Source organism: Malurus melanocephalus, unplaced genomic scaffold (genome assembly GCF_030028575.1).
Source record: "Malurus melanocephalus ecotype Western Australia unplaced genomic scaffold, MMel_1.1 scaffold_34, whole genome shotgun sequence".
Taxonomy (NCBI): Eukaryota; Metazoa; Chordata; class Aves; order Passeriformes; family Maluridae; genus Malurus; species Malurus melanocephalus.
In genome coordinates, this window is record NW_026623266.1 from 1,878,667 (window position 1) to 1,894,635 (window position 15,969).

Below are 15,969 nucleotides of genomic sequence, written 5' to 3' on the forward strand. Positions count from 1 at the left end.
TGGACAACAAAGACTCCCTAATTTAAATTCTAACCTTTGTGTAAACCCAAGAAAATGTCGTATCCAGCATTTTACTGAGACTGACATCTGATATATCTCCATGTAGCTTATATAATAATTACCACTAATTAGAGAATGACTGGTAATTATTATATAAAGAATAAAGAATTCTCAGTGTATTTTAGATGAGAAGCAATAATTGATGAGGTTTTTCTCCTGCATTTTATTGCAGTCATGATAACCAGATCAATCAAATAGTTAAAGCTGAATGACACAGTATCTAAGAGCAGAGGGATTTTTCTGGTAAAGGGCACCAACAAGGTGAAGCAGAGATGCAGACCAGAGGAAGCAAAGGCACTCTGTCGTTGAAGGAATCCTACCATTGTGTCYTAACTCTATATTTATGATGGGAAGAATTGGGTACACATCAAGGCCTTCTGAATGAGACCCTATTCATCTAAATTTAGATATGTACAAGCAGGAACTCCCAATGCACATTTTCAAAGTTTTTGCTCAATCAGTGGCTGTTTGAATAACGTAAGCATTTCTTTAGACCTGTTAATCAGATTACTCAAATTTAAAAGAAAAAATTCATAAAATTGTTCTGAACCCCATATAAAGATTTCTGTGATTTCAATGAGCAGTGTATCAATGGTACAAAAGAACACCAAAGTTACATTAAGTAATAGAGAGATATGTCATACAGAGAGGTCTAGCAGCATGTCTGGAAACCCACAGGGTCTTCATCTTTTCCTTTTGTTTCCCTCACTTACACATGCATATATTATGCATAATCTTGGCTATTTTGCTGGTATTTTTTTCTTCTCAATGAATGATATACCATTCCTCAGACTAGTGGGAAAAGAAAACTTAGCAATAAAAACTGTTAATTACTAGGAGTTCTTTTTACTTTRTACCTTGTCCAGAGAAAGTGACTTKGTAAAGAATGGCTGTGCTATGCCGTCACTGGCCAAATTTGAGCAGATACTGGGCAAAATGTAAAGAAAATAAACATTTTTCACACTTTTCCTGTTTAATCTGGTATTTCAGAAACTTCGGTGACATCTGCATCTAGATTAGGTAGATGTGTCTTGTTTTTGTCTGAGTGAGTGGGTCCCTATCAACTTTTGAAGAGAAATTCAGTCAGCCAGGGACTGAAGGAAATCAGTCCTTGTGTATGAATCCAAGTCAGTTTGGGATGGGAAGTTCCTTAGAGGATGGCACTCAGAAACTCCCAAAGGCACAATGGCCTGGGGGGCAAGCAAAATGGTTTTAGACTAAGACATGGGATTGTTCCAGGACATCGCGCCTCTTTCCTAAAGTCATGTCTCCTCCTTACAGATCTTCTATTTCACGACACAAGGGTCGTGATAGAATTTCTTTTGAGGCTTGTCATCTGCTTTTCTGTATAAAGCCTTCTGCTTTCATCATAAGGTCTGATGGTCTTCCCAAATTACTCAAACAATTCAASCACTGTCTTGAATTTTTATGGACACATTGTTCTTCAGTGCCTCTATTTTATTTTTGAAACTGCTGATATTACCTACCTCACAGTCTTCTGTGGAAACATTCRAGAAGTTCACTAAATCCTGTGAAAAAAGGGCTACTTTTATCTATTTTAAGCCAGTTTCCCGAAGTTCCCCCTGAGTGTTTGCAGTAACGTGTGGGTGAGGATTCATGGTTCTGCRCTCATTTTGTCCACCTTCACAATGTAAAGTTTGAACACATTTCCCTAAGCTTTCTTCTTCTTAAACTGAGGAAGAAAAAAGAAGAAAGCAAAGATGAAGACTGAGAACAAAACTCTTTAGTCCCTTCTCACAGAGCCATGGTTTTTCCCCTCTGTAATTTTAGTAGCTCTGCTCCATACCTTCTTTAATATGTCACTCCTGCTCTGCAGAGATGAACTTTGCATGGTAGTCAAGGTTTTATGCTGTTAGTGCCTTCTTTTCTATTTTCAATGCCCTTCAAATGTGTTGCCTTTTTTAGCTGTTGCTTCACAGGGAGTCACGATAMTTTGAAAGCAGCTGTATTTTCCTTAGGAACAGCACTTTCACACCTTGAGGAAGGTTATGATATGAAAGGAGAGGCTGCCTGCTTTCACCCAGAAATAGGCAGGAAAAGAGGACTTAGGAACTTGATGAAAAGTCATCACTTCAGTACCTAAAGGTGGCCTTCAAGAAGCCTGGAGAAGGACTTTTTACAAGGCAGGCAATGATGGTTTAAGAGGGAATGATTTTAAACTGAAGAAGGGTAGATGTAGATTAGATATGAGGAAGAAATTCTTTAATATGAGGGTGAGATATTGGCATCGGTTGACAGAGAAGCTGTGGATGCCCCATCCCTGGCAGTGTTCAAGGCCAGGCTGGATGGGGTTTGAGCAATCTGGTCTTGTGGAAAGTGTCCCTGCCCATGGCAAGGGAATGTGAATTAGACCGTCTTTAACATCCCTTCCAACCCACACCATTCTACTATTCTATGACTCTATAATTAAGAATTAAAGCTCTTCCATGTTTCATATATTTTATTGGACACAAAGGAGAAAAATTCTTATGAATATGAAACATACAAATTTATTGTGCCTCTGTTTTTCCAACAGTTTTGATACACTTCAACTTTTTCTTCTTACAAGCTCTATAAGACCATTTAAAAACCCCTTTCACCTCATAAACTTTTATTTGAGATAATTTTCTCTTGTAACTTAGATACTCTTCTAATCSAAACCCACTGCTGTACTTTAAAATTTCTTTCAACAACTGTAACTCCCAGAACTCACTGCCAAGGGCTAAAGCCATATATTATATAGTGCTGAGGTTGATCTTTGTCTCACTCAGAAGGCTCTTTTTTCTTTTATTTGACACAATAATATTTATTAACTTCAAAGTTACTCATAGAATATATAATACTTGAAAAATTGCACCTACGCATGGGAAAAGGGGCTTTGTTTTGAAGGAGGTTAAACCAAATCCTGTCATTATCATAAGAAATCCAGATTCTGTGCTTTGATGTCTCTAGCAAAGCTATCTGCTGTCTGAATATCAATCAGGACACACAAGAAAAATAGCTGYTGAGTCATGCAGAGAGATAAATCTGACTGCAACAGATATTTACAGGATATATTACTGCTAGTTGCCTCATACACACTGGAATTTGTTTTCATATAGCTAAATGGTTTAATGATCTTTAGAAATATTTCTAGACTTCTGAGACAAACATTTCTATTAGTTACAGCCTGGATTTCAGCTCAGATTTGCAATCTAACAAAAGAAAGGCTCTGTGGTTGTCAGTTATGGGAGAGAGTATATGGATAGTTCTTTGTGGCAGATGCTTAGCGATGATCTTGACTTTAAGTGAAAATAATAAGGATACATGCCCAAGTGGAAGAAAAAGTGTGCTTACTGCTGGGTGWTCTTGTTCCCCCTACCATGCTAACRCATCCAGGTTCTGCACAAAGAATTGCTGCAGTAATTATTCCTGGGGGAAGAATGTTTGGGGGTGTCATTTTACTGTGAATGATTATTAAAYTGAAAATCTACCAATCCAGGGACAATGTGAAAGTTCCAAATGTGACCACTGAGTGGCAATCAGAGTATACTCTTGAAAAGCCTGGCACTCCTCTTGGGCTGAACAGTATGCCAACACATGGGTTTCCTGTGTCCATCCCAAGTGGCTCCTGAATTATATGTGGTTTGTACAGGTACAGTAATTGTGCTGGGATGAAGATGCTGGTTAGTCCAAAACTTCTGACAGAAAAYGAAACATGCAGCAAGGCGTGAGGAAGCTGGAATATCCAGCATATCTTGGGACAGTTCTGCATATGCAGCCACATCCAGCARTGGAGAGTTAGGACCTTGGGGACATGCTCTATTCACTACCATGGATCTCTTATAAGGCTTCCTCCAGCTTTGTATGTTCATGGTCTGTGTCTTGAGGCTGATAATCAGCTCATAAATTCAAGAATATTTGTGCTTAATTTTCAAAAATTACCTGACACCATCTATATTGCAGCTAGCTCTGGAAAAAACCTCAAGCTGACTGAGTAAATCATGTCTACTCAGAAACCACCTGTTTGACATGTGGTTTAGGCTTAGCTTTGATGTCTCCTTGCTCATTTCAAAATCACAACGATGTCCAATTGCCCAAATTCTTTTCACTTCGTCAGGTCTAGGGCTCCTTATACCGAGGAATTCATGAATGCATAGGCACCTGTGAAACACTGTAATCTGAAATAGAGGCAATTGATCAATTTTGGGCTTCTCCAGAGATTAAGTGATACATGAAAATATGTGCATTCACAGTCTGTTTCTGACATTGTGGTCCCCAAACTGTTTAGCTGATTGGACACCCAGCTAGTGACAGGCTGAACATCATGTTTTATGATTAATGTTGGGTAATACTCAGTTCTTAATTCATGGTAGGATATGATTATTATTGTGCTTATAATATTATAGTCAGGTTTTAAAAAAATTAAACTTATTTGCTTCATAAATTGTTTCCAGCCACCACTTTACTGAAATGAAGAAAAATRATTTATTGAGAAACTGAAGGTATTGCTTTCAAACTTTAAGGTCTCAGATTAAATACTTCATTGGTCAGAGGCTTCCTACATGACCTTCACTTCACTGCTCTGCCTGGATTTCCGTCCTCTGTGTGTGTTATAGACATGACTGCTTTCCCCTTCTTTWTGGAGTTACTATAAAATGTTGTGGTAAATAAAGCACTTTCAATAAAAGTTTGGGCTGGACAGGAAAGGGGGTTTAGCTGTCCCAGAAGCTGTGTAAATTGAATTTTGTCAAATGCTTCTTCAACTTACGTGTTTTCCCAGCAACGTATTTATCATCAAAATTTCAAAAGTGGAATGGATTTTCTTTTAGAAGTTACAATACTCTGTCAGAGTCATCAAGCATTTTGTTCACCCRGAATTTCTTGGAGCCTATTCCATGACAAATTGTGTTTCAAAATGCACCATTGTAATCTCAAAGATTATGTTCTGTACTTTTTCACATGCACACATATACAGACACACATAGAAATTAAAAAAAAATATAAAAACCCCTGCAAGCGCACAGATATTTACAGAGTTGTTCCCATTAGGTTCTTCTTAAAGCATTTTTTACATGTCTTTTCATGTCTTACAATTAGTATCTATTGAAGTGACTCAGCTAAAAAGACATTTAATAAGTTTTCAACTAAATAAATTCCCATATGACTTCCAGCTAAGAAATTATTTTCCTTAGGATTTCATTTATGAGTTAGCATCCTTACATAGGTAAATAGGAGAAATTCAGTTGCTTGAAACAAAATTTTTTTCTAGGTAATATTTTTCAGTAGGTGTTATTTTAAGAGAAGGACATGCTGAACCCAGGCTATAACTTGGTTCTTCCCAACAGATTTAGCTCTATCCAAGGTGAACAATAACTTTTTTCAATTTGACCTGTACCCAAAACTGACTTAGGTCAAAAAGTCTCCAGCTCTCAAAAAGTCTTTCTTAAGGCTGGGTTTGAGAAACTTCTGTGAGCTTAGAGGACACTCTAGAACCCACATGAACTAAAAAGCGCTGCAGCAGTGATATCAGTTCTCTGGTCAAGAGTTTTAACACTGGTTTAATCGGAACCAGGATTAAGCAGTACAGTCCACTATTTTTAATAGCATTGTCACAAATTCTTTGCTCATTAAAAACAAAAATCTCATTAAGAAGGACATCCAATTCTTCAGGGAGATCACTGTGGCTATCAGTAATAACAGGCCTTGAACAYTGAGATGATGGGGCARCCACAGGGCAGACTGCTTYTCTGGGCAACCTGTGCAAGTGACTCACCATMGTCACAATAAAKAATTYCTTCCTTTTATCTAATCTAATTCTGCCCTCTTTCAGTTTGAAGTCATTGCCCTTTGTCCAGTTACTCTATGGCCTTTTCAAARTTTCCWMTCCAGCTCTCTTGTAGCTCYTTTGGGTACTTCACARTGCTGGAAGACCACTCTGGAACTTTCTCTGCTCCAGACTGAGCAAGCTCAACTCTATAGCCTGTCTTCATCGCAGAGGTGCTCCAGCACTCTGACCTTCTTYRTGGCCTCATCTGTATGTRCTCCAACATATCCRTGTCCTTCTTATGCTGGGATTGCAGAGCTGATTGCAATACTCCAGATGGGGGTYCCCATGATTGTGGAATGCAGGGGAGAATCACCTCCCTTGATTAAGTTATGTGCTGCACAGATGTGAGTCTGGAGAGCCTAAAAAGCCTGTGAGATTTTATTAGGGAACTTCATGTCATGTGCCAAGTATAAACAAAACTTATAAAAATCACTCATTTTTATTTAATAAATACATATATACAGAAAAAATATACATTAATGCATACCTTATATATAAACCAATCTCTTTTATGAAACTGCAATGCACAAAGCAAGATAGAATAATGGCATTTCTCTCTGTAACTAATGAAGTGTGTCTCTCATATTTTTTAACAATACAATTAACATGAGTCCAAATGCCAGTTATTTCTCAGCACTCTGCAAGTTGTGGCCCATTGACACCTCTCAGGACTCATCCTAAGAACAAAGCCAAATTCATATTTTAAGTGATATTTTAAGTGATATTTTAAGTGTATTACAGTAAACGATATGTACTTGCAATATGGAAATGTGACATTTAGGAATGAGCTGTGATTTATAAAAATTGCTAGATGATGCTTTAAATATTTTGTAATCACTTAGAGAATACTTTGTGCAACTACTGCTCTGTATAACAGATTATTTAAAAACTAAATTTAAGCTTAGACCTTTTCTGCAGAAGAGTTAAGTTAATGTAATCCTTGGTGATTCTAAAGCAGAAACATTTATGTGGAGTTTTTATGCTTTTTATTTAATCCCAGACATATTTTTATGTGGCAGGACAAGACAGGATAAAGTTTAGCCAAACACAGTGCAGTAGAAGGCACTCTCAGGACTCATTCCTAGGTACCACTGTAAGTACCATTACGATACTGCTACATTTCACCTCCTGGTGAAATTGAAAATAGATTCAGAGAAGATCAACTTTATTTGTCTCAATAGCAGGGTACATTTAATTTGTGTCTCTTTTGTGTTCAAGTACAGTTTGGAGAGCAGAACATGTCTTCAATTTACTCCTACAACTAGAAGGTGGTAATCAAAACAATGGTGAGGGTGGAAGGAAGCTTGCAGTGAAGTTCCTTTCCAGGTACTCAGCATGATACTACACACCCATTGAGGAAACTAATTATTCCCCAGTGATGGGAAGATCAGGCATAGATTTTAACTTCAGAAGGTATTTCTTGGAGTTTCAATGTCTTTCAGAACTATTGCCAATCTGGARTAAGTTTTACAGCCTTGTATTCTTTCCCCCAGACTGGTTCTCAGCCAAACACTGTGACATGAAAACATCTACAGCATCTTCAGTTCAACTTAACCTGTTCTTAAATGACAGACCCTCCTGTAAACATAGCATCATAACAAAAACAGAAAATACTCCTACAGTTCATGCAACCTGTTTGTTCTCTGAGTAGTGCATGTAGCAGTTTAACTTGTCAAAACATGCACTATCTGTTTAATCTTACTGCTGCTACCTGCATTTTACTGCTCTCTGCTATTTGTTCCTGCTCTCTGCTATTTGTTCCTGCCCGCACGCTGTCTCAATTTCAACTGAAAGCCCTTAGGGCAGGACATATTATTGGTACATCTTGGAGCCTCAGTCCTTTTTCAGACTGTCTAGGAACAGCAGAATCCATGTTCTTTGGTTAATTGTGGTAATTCTGTAAAGTCAAATGAAAGTTAGTGGAAGAGGCAGGAAACTTTTTTATTCTGATTAGCTGTGTTTTAAATCTCTGGAAAAAACAGCAAAATTAACTGGAAATTGTTTGTAAAAATTTGCCTGGACACAACATAACCGGTATTGCATGTGTCTTCCTGGGGAAATGATAAAGCTGTCTGCTCCAGATGAGAAGTGAACCACAGTGATTCGTCCAGAATGATCAGGAAACAGGAACGCATGACAGGGCTCTAGTGACACTGAATGGCATGTCACTKTATATCCTTACTGTCAAATGATAAAGACATTTTTATACTGCTCAGTATTCATAGATCAGGCTCAGTCAAATGTAGAGTCTGTGATTGTGGCTTCAGTTGCAAGTGATATTAAAGAGTTGCAAATACATGAAATTATTAAATTTCTCACTCTAGAAACATGTGTTTTCCAGAACATAACAGCTGCCATAAAGTAATGGAATATTAAGTTTCTCTAACATGAAAAGCTTGTGTAAACCTTCCAAAGTGATTTGATCATAATTTGATGGGAAATCACTCAGAAATGCAGGCTGAGACAGCATTTGACCTATTTGTAGGCCATGAAATTGAGAATTCCTTCTTGAAATGTGAAGATTTGGTTTCATTTGTGACTACATTGTGTTCAGCTTCCGCAAAGTWGTTATTCATGTGCAGGAGTATTAAAAGTATCAGTTCAAAATTTTAAGAAAATGTGCAAGCTCCCAGTCAGAGTGTAAACAGAGAAATTAAATTTATTTTTGTTGATATATAGCTGTCTCTCTACTTTCTGGGATTCATGGGGAAGAAATACTACAAGGTGTGATTTATTGCCAGGTGTGTTTTTCCTTTATTTTGTGATTACACAAGTTTGTGGTCATAAATTCTTGATTCATTTATTCTGCTGTGTGTCCCACCAGGTCTCTTTGGGCTTTGCAAAAAAACCCCAACCAACCAATCAACCAACCAACCAACCAACCAACCAACCAACCAACCAACCAACCAACCAACCAACCAACCAATTAACCAACCAACCAACCAACCAACCCAGAAAAACCCAAAAAAGCACAGATGTCAGAAATTCCAAATCAAAAACTATTTTCAACTGGAAATTTGGAAGCAAAAATATTTTCTATTGTTTTATGACATGGAATGAGAAATATAACGGGGATTAACAAAACATGCAAACAAGCTGTAGATCAATAACACTGGCTCAGATCAATGGTTCTCTTTGCCTCATGTTCCCTGGTTTTCGCTGTCTTAAATCACTTTTTTAAAGGAAAAATGTTTAGTAAGAATGAAAGTATCTGAAGTTTTCTGCATCTATGTCTTTTAAGAATATAATGTGGACGATCCTCAGATAACCAGAAGATTAATCTCATGCTGTCATTGTAAGCTGGGTCTTGTTTAGTGGAATATATGTGAAAAACATTAACTTAACAAAAAACATGTGGTCATGGAGAAATAGTATGTGTTTTTCTTGCCAGTACTTCTTCCCCCTCAAAAAATATAAAATYCCATTTGCCTCAAAGCATCCTTGTCTGATTTCTGGCATGAATTTCAATTTACAATTCCAACATGGAAGGAAAATGTTTAACATGTGCCTTGTGATAGCAAGAGAAAATATTATCATTGTTTCTGGGTATGAACATACACTATGAAATTATCTCCTTCCTTATAGACTTTTCAGTGTAGGTTTAAAATAATGGTAACAGGTGGATTCAAACAGATGGGAAGAGCACGAGTTATTAGKATTGGAACAGTACACTAGAGAAAATGTGTTGTTGTTTAAGCACAGACTAATWAACAACTCATTTAAATAGTCCTCGTGCATATGTTTCAGAAGTAATAATATCCCACTAAAGTCAGAGTACCTGTGGCTACATTTAACAGGTAGAGGAAGGATTATGTCCAATGTAGAATTTGGAGCAGGCCTTTGGAGATATATTTACCTTGAGAAAGCAGGAATAAATATTTTTAAGAGAATGAAATGGTACTTARTACATACAGACAGTTCTTCCACATGACACTTGTGATAACATCTCTTTCTTGTATGTCTGACAATTCCCAACAGATTAGATGCTATTTTAAATTCTGTTCTAGTAGTACTTAAGTGAACTCAGATTAACCTCACCTATGTAGGCATCTAAAGATCTTATCTTAGGAGCCTGGCTACCAAAGACAGTGCACGCATCTGTAGCTCTCCCTTCTCCTTACATTTTTGGTAATACTTATGAAGGTTTTCAGGCAGCTTTTTTTTTACTCAGGAGGAAATTAAAACAGCACTGTGAACTGAAAGATCCATTCATAAAAGAAGCATTAGTCATGAGGATTAAGCAARCACAACAGGAGAAAGTTACAAGGGAATATTTCCAGGTGCGATGACAAACTCTTCCCTGTTATATAAATTAACCATGGAGCATCACTGTTAAGTATCACTCATGAGTGAAACCAATTGATATCCCCTCAAAAATGATGGCACATAGTCTAGGAGTAATGTTAGAGTTAGTTCAATAGGAAAAGATTACTTTTTAATAACGTCTTTTGCAAGCTGCTGCCTCTTTACTCAGAGAAAATAAGTGAAGCTTGACACGAATGCATGMTACAAGATTACACATTCCTAACTTTCATCAGTTTCATATATCATATATTCCTAGAATGGTTTGGCTTGGAATGGACCTTAAAGATCACCTGCATCCAACCCCCTGTCTGTTATGACCCACTCCTGAAGGTGAGGATAGCTGAAGGTGGATTAGAGTGAAATGGCACTGATTGACCAGCGAATGTAAAGATGGATATTTTAGAACATACTTGGTTGCAATGGAAAGTAGGTATGTAGCTCTTCTGGTTACTATCTTTAATAATATCTCAAAATAAAAGTATGAAGAAAATAGATATGGAACAGAAAGAAAAAGACAAGATAAGAGTAGATAGCAAAGAGGAAATATATCAGCACCCATGGATCCAGCAAAGAGCCTTGACTGTTGATGGTTGCAGTCTTGATCCATCGAGGAAGAGGGAAGCCCAGTAAGAGGGGCCAATCTGATTTTTTATTTATGCCCCAACACATGTTATGCATGAGGTGAAAAATGACTCCAAGAGCTGTACACTTGCTGGGAKSCCTKTTCCTGGGGAGACTTTGCCTGACAGCTGATCAGAGCAGAAAGAGCTTCCATRGTCAGGCTACAAGTGACCCCCCACTTGCTGGTGGGACAGATCCAGTTGTTGTCCCATCACTACATGCTTTTATAAAATGTCCATTTCCATCTTTCTTGCTGTCCTTTTAGGTACTGGAAGGTGATCTAAGGTCTCCCAAAAGTCTTCTCTCCTCCAGGCAGAGCACCTCCAATGCTCTCAGTCTGTTAGCTGATCATATTCCCACAAGACAAACCTAGGTGGTTCCCACAAGACAAACCTAAATGAGATGCTACTTGTTCTTCAATCCCATTGAATTAATGTCATCAATAAGTACTCTGAGACATTAATTCATCTGAGTTAGTATCTTGAATTAGGTGTGGCCATTCTGAATCATAGCAGATTCATTCCAGGTTGTGTTTAACTCCATAGAACTTCAGARAAGCTTTAAGGACAGAAAAGAAATTGAAACGTCCCTTTGTAGACATCTCAATTTTGTCTTGGAAGAATCAGACCGTTAACTTTAATTAAACAATATACAGTTATGTAGAAAAATCATATATAAGGTGGGACATAAAGCATAGAAAACGATCAGTTAACGAATGTTAGATTGTCTTTAGGTAATTTTSTATTAATTTATTTATACATAGGCGTGCTTTTCTCTTGCTAATTGCTGTTGACAAATAGGAGTTCTGGCTCTTATTTCAGAAATAGCTTTTGTCAGCAGGCAGAAGGGCAGAGATTTTACTGAGAGGCAGATCAGGAACTAATGCTCCCCCAAAGAGCAATGATGAGGTTATGTGGCAATGTTTTTTGTATTGATGGCAGCATTACCTTATTATGATGGTAGTATTTGTACAAGAAATTGATAACAACTGACKCTGAGTGATTGGACAATGCTATCAGCCAAATAGAATGCTAAAACAGCATCACTCCTGTGAAAAATAATCTTTCTAGTAATTCCAACACAACCCTCACTTGCTTGGTTTCTCAAGGACAAGATTAATTGCTGCTGGAGAAAATCTTGATTGAATTGCTTATAGTTAAGTCAGTCTATCACATCACCATTTAAATGCATGTTTTTAATGTTTATGTGCAGCCTCTTAGTTGCAGCTGAAATTGCAGTTGAGAAATTGGTCAAGATTATTTTTACTGTCTTCTCAAAAAATTGCAGAGCCATTTCTCTAAACAAAATTATGAGGAAATACCTATAGGTGTAAGATGTCTGATGAGACAGGAATAGTAGGTAGTAATCTGTAAGAGTAATTTCTAAAAATTTAGCCTTATGGCTCCTTTTTACTTCATATAGTACTTCAAGTCTGCCTCTCTTCCCCTCCTGACAATCTGTAAAATGAAAGAATTGTATTTACTCTTAGGCTTCTGAAGACTTAGAGCTCTGTGGAAGGCTTGATCTCTAGCATTATCTAAGTTAATGGATAATGAAAGGAGCTGTGACACTGGACAGCCCAGAGCAATAGGTTYAGCTTACTCAAACAGTGTTTCTTKCTGARGTGTCTGATAAAAGCTTCATTTCTCCTTTCATAGATGAGGAAAGATCACATTGTCGGTGTATCTTGCACGTCTACACAAAGCAAAAAATCAAATCAGCACWAAAATAAACAGTATATTTCCCCGTCTGCTTCACTTGCAGCCTTGTCAAGTTCTCTCCCAGCACTARAGGCAGTTGAAAACCACTGAAAGATTTTTTATCAGTCTTTTAATGAATAGCTTTAGGCTGGAAATTGGTCTGTACAGAACTGTGTCATTCCTTCTGTCACTGCAGTAGTTGTTCAATCAGTTCAGCTCTCTCTGGTTTAATTGCTAATATGGTGTCCCCCCCAATAATAAGTCTTAATGAACTCATCCTATTTCATGGGAGAAGTCATACCTCTTCCTTCAGAGCTCTGGGAGAAGGAATGATATCCATTCTTCGCAATTATGTCTGTTGTCCTGTTGGCTGATTTCTCCAACAGTGAACTGTGCAGAATGAATGGATGCCCAACCCATTTACAATACTGACAAATTCTTCATGTTTCAGCAAGGCATAAAGCAAGGATAAGTTTAAATTTAGGTATTTTCTATCTTTACCACATTCCTTCTACAGGCATGCACTATGTAAGCCACCTAATTCTATAAACAAAAAGTGGAATAAGTACWCACCATGCCTCAGGGAGAGTTTTGGCTCTCAAATGTGGATATATTTAGGCTGCCGTATTAGGTTCATCACAAAGATTTGCTTTCACAAATCCTGTGGGGATAGTAATACAACRGGAACTTACAGATGCCAAAGGTCTGAGAGCCTGATTCCATACAATAATTACTCCTGAGTCTGAAATTAAGAGAAGACAACGTAAATGAGGAAATGCTTTGGTGGCTGACAAGGAATTGTATGTCCAAAGAAAGCCGTGGAAAATTACCTTTGAAGTGCAGTCTGTGAAAGGGATCCAACTAAAATCTAAGTGTTGAAAAAACTCCCCTCAAAATTTTTTATTGATGATTTCTGTCTGGTTCCTTGACAATATCAACCATTGCCTGGGCTGAGACTGTTGTTCTGTACAAATAAATTCAGGCTCAGAAGAGTATAGTTTGCTGAACAGATATGAAAGCCAGAAACAGGCAGAAATTTAATTAGAAAGGAACTCCTGATTGATGATGTGCTARAGAATGCATGGAATGGAGTCTCAATGGCTTTGTACCACTTCGTGAATTCAAAGTGAGGGAAGTGGGTTTTGCAAACTGTACTAAGGTGARAGGGAAGCTAGCTCTAGGAAATACAGACACCAGAGAAGATGTTAAAGGAAGCAGAAGGAGTAAGGAGATGGCTCTTACTTTGTGGACAAGTGAACTAAATCAGGCTGGTCCTGTCTCTGGAGTCCCCGTGATGATTCTGTTCAGTTACTCCAGTGCTCCCTTGGATGGCAGTAGGCTATGCCAAATAGATTTTTTTCCAAAAAATCATCAGGACAAGGATTTGGGAGTTAACAAGAACCAGGAAAACTTCCCAAATAAGCATCTTTTCTACATTTCTGTTTGAGTGAGAGGGTTAAATGCCATGGTTCTTCTCTCTAAGAGGAGTTTTTTTTCCCAGCCAGTGGCCCTGAGCGCACTGGATGAGCACCGCTGATATTTCCTCCACACTTAAAAGAATGCAGAAGAGCCTGGCAGCTGGTATCAGAACATTGAGATCACTCTTGAAAAGCTCTAGTCCTTCTCCCAGCTCAAATGTTTCACACAATTGTTGAGGACTGGCTACGCACAGAATACAAGAATAGCTACTTGTATTTTTTCTGTAAGCACTTGCTGAGAGTGCTGAGAGAATTCCAGCTAAGAGGGGACAGGSAGTCCTGTGTATGTGTTCCTAAGGGAAAAAAAAGCCTTTCATTTCTTATACCTCATCTGAAAAGATGATGCCCCATCTCCAGAACTATTCAGGGACAGGATAGATGGGGCTCTTAGCAACCTGCTCTAGTGGAASCACCCCTGCCCATGGCAGGGGAATAGTTATCTTTAAGGTGCCTTCTAGAGCAAATTTCTATTATTCTATGAAATAATTAAATACTTTGCAATCCTTCATTTTTGAGTGCATATGACAGACTCTAAGGGCAGTTTGGCCACATTGATCCTAGACATAAATGCATGTTTAATGTGCTTCAGCAGACCTTTCTAATCTTTTCTCTCCATTTCACCTGTTTGTCTCCTTTCTTCTTGACATTGCCTATAAAGATTTTGTGAAGCTCTTAGAGCTAACTCTGGAAGGAGCACAGAATGAAATATCATGGTACATCTTCACTCATGCAGAGGATAGCTGTGCTGCAGTTTTCTTTGTGCTGATCAGATGCCTAAAGAAGAAAAAAAAGCCATAAAAAAACTACTAAGGCTAGAAGAAATTCCATAGAACTACTCAATTTTATAAAAGAGAAACAGAAGCATTATTCTCTCTCAACATTTTTAGTATCATACAGTTTATTTCTCTCTCTTCCTGAAAGCTTTCCTAGAGTTCTTTGGAAAAAAATAAGTCACTCTCTCACACACATCAACTTTCACGTACTTTTAGAATAATGTGCCTTTTAATTTTTTTTTTTTTTAACTGGGAACTTCTACAAAGAAATGTTTTCTCCTTGAAGGATTTAAAAGCTTAATAATCCCAAGGTTTTAAATACTGGGACTATCTAATTTAAAAAAAAAATAATATATGACTGTCAATGATTTCAATGATTATCAAAAATGTCCATTAAGGATACACTGATGTAGAAAAGTCATCACAGATAGAAAGATAGAATGGAAAAGAGGAAATCTGTGGGGTTTTTCTCCTTTAAAAATTTCCTACCGACATTCTGGTCATTCTCTGAAGCTGCTATTTTATCAAGGAATATCATCTTGCTTGATACAAGTAGCTGTATATAAGGGAATAGTGAAACCCTTGAGTGCTGAATGAATCACTATTAGAACAAAATTTCTGGAAGCTGATGTTCAAATATCCTCACCCTGAATCTTATTCAGTTTAAAGATGKTGCAGAACATCTCAGAGCAGCATGTCTGGGCTCCTCCTGGAGGAATATGGAGATGTTTATCCTGATTTGTGTCCTGCTGCTTAACTCCAAGATCCCAGTTCTTGTTTCTTCCTGCTTTAGTTCAGCTTTAGTTCCTGTTTCATGCTTTGCTCGTYACTTTGGGGTACTGTGGGCACTGCCSAGGACAGATCTGMTAACCASAAACTGTGTTATATATTGTGTCYGTGCAGCACTGYAGCTGAAGAAGTCAGGAAAGGGATATGAAACAACAAATTGTAGCTTGAAAGGTCCATGATTTAATGTACTTTGGAGACATCTCCAGAGACTGCTGGTGTCAAATATGAAAATCCCTGCATTCTTTTACTTCATGTCCTTCCAAACTAAATCATCCTTCAAGCTGTATCATTTCAACGCACTTCTAGCTTGAAACTGTCCATCATTTCTGCACATGCTGAAGGGTTTAAAAGTTGCCTAAAAAYGTTAAAAYTTYTRCTTATTCCATCTTTAAACTTGCATAATACTCAGAATTCCCCTAACCCCTTCTTGCCAT